This window comes from Saccopteryx leptura, chromosome 11 (assembly GCF_036850995.1).
Source record: "Saccopteryx leptura isolate mSacLep1 chromosome 11, mSacLep1_pri_phased_curated, whole genome shotgun sequence".
Lineage (NCBI taxonomy): Eukaryota > Metazoa > Chordata > Mammalia > Chiroptera > Emballonuridae > Saccopteryx > Saccopteryx leptura.
Genome location: NC_089513.1, coordinates 47896057 through 47898019, shown reverse-complemented (window position 1 = coordinate 47898019; position 1963 = coordinate 47896057). Strand labels below are relative to the sequence as shown.

General features: G+C 38.3%; 1 pseudogene; it reads right to left on the bottom strand.

Moving 5' to 3' along the window:
• Nucleotides 1-358: 358 nt before the first annotated feature.
• On the bottom strand, nucleotides 359-1531 carry LOC136382950 (zinc finger and SCAN domain-containing protein 4-like; annotated as a pseudogene).
• Between the last annotated feature and the right edge of the window lie 432 nt (nucleotides 1532-1963).

Here is a 1963-nt window from a genome sequence, read left to right as displayed (position 1 = left end):
TTAGGAGATCAGGCAGATACTCCAGTACTTCCAGCCTTTGGTATAGTGCATTTTCACAATGAAATAAAAGTTGGTTTTGTATTATTTGCATAACCAAACAACTTTCTTTGACTTGTCATTTGCTTTTCTGATATTTAATAAAAAAAATTTAAATGCTTTTTTTTTATCACTTCATATTTATTTTGAAATATCCCCTAATGTTTGTGAGCAGTATATTTAACATAAGATCCATGCTTTGACAAAACGTTTTAGGTCATCTGAATGAATGAACAAAAATTGTAATGTAGAACTAGGATCGATAGTAACAACAATGGCTATTTTTTCTAGAGCCCTCACCATCCCAGGTGCTTTACCTACATCATTCAATCAACCCTCATAATTCTGGGGTTGGCAGAACTATCCCCATTTACAGATTGAATTCCTTAGAGTTTGGAGAGGTTAAATATTGAAAGTCATTGTGATTATAGAAAATAAATTATTTTAAAGTATTTTCAATGGCCATATGAAACAGCATCTATTTGTCCAAATTCTGATACTTTGGTGTACAAAACAGAAATTCTCTGCCCTCTCTGCCCCTTTTAAATTTACATTTTAATGAGGGGGACAATAAAGGGAAAATATACTGAGGAAATGACAAAGTATGTTCTTAATAGAGAAGTACTATATAAATATACATACAGACATATTTATATGCATCATATTGAGGAAGCTTCTGGTGTGGAAGAAGCATGTCTGAAGGCAGGTCTCTGGTGCATCCTCAGATGACGGTGGCAGGTGGATGACTGGTGGTAGCATCTCTGGCACACGGGACACACATAGGGCTTCTTGCCCGTATGGATTCTCTCATGAACCAAGGCTGGTTCTATGGCTGAAGGACTGGCACACAGGCTGCATCTGAAAGACATTTCTCCTGCCTGAATCTTTGATGCATGTGTAGGTCTGAGGCCTGGAAGAAGCCTCTGTCACACAAGGCGCAAATAAGTGTCCTCTCATTATTATGTCTTCCCTGATGGACTTTTACTGAGAGAAATGCCTAAAGACCTTGGGACACTTCTCACATTGGTACGACTTTTGGGCTCAGTGGAATCTTTCTTAAGTGTCCCCCACGTGTGGTTTCTTGCATTGCTCCATTGGGTAGGAAGAGGCTCAGGGGTGACCTTGGGTAGGCCTGGAGAGAAACACTGGTCCCACGTCCATAAGATCTTGGACCCTTCCTGGGACCTAGAGGTACCTAGAATTGTTCTTCTGGATCTGAGTGGATGCTGTTAAGAAATACCTCCCTCTTCAGACTAGGACAGTTCTCTCCCTAGATAATGAGTAGGGAAGGGGTTTAATTGCCTTGACTAGTAATGCTAGTCATTTAATAGTTTTCAAAGAAATGTTGCCACCATTTTCTTTATTTTCATCTCCTTGTCCTGTTTGTAGGGAAGTATTCTGGGGAGTCCAGGAAGGTGTCCCAATGTTTACCTCTTTTGGGGGATCCTATTGACAAATGTTTAGTTAGGTGAACAATGACTTCTCTTAAGGGCATATTCTCAAAATAGGACTTCCTTTCCTTATAGGAGACAGAACCAGCGGGATGAACTTAGTGTGACTAGTGACATACAAGTTTTCTGGCCATTTATTTTCTAATGTACCATTCGTTTCACAATTACTAAGTGCCAGGCAAATTATCAGTACTTTATATCATCATAACTAATCCCTCACAACAAGCCTAAAATTTAGGTTTTATTGAAGTTAGAATCTGCTGAGAGTCAGAAATAGTCTTTTGTGATGAACATCCATTTCAATTTGTTCCAAATAAAAAGATAAAAAATAAAATTCTAACATGATTTTCAGGATGAAAAAATTGAGACAGCAAGGCTACTATTTCCAAGTTTGGGTGGCATTACGATTTTAATCTGAATCTCATTCATAATCATTTTCCTTTTCTGCGTCCACAAATAAAAAAAGGTGCTCCCAG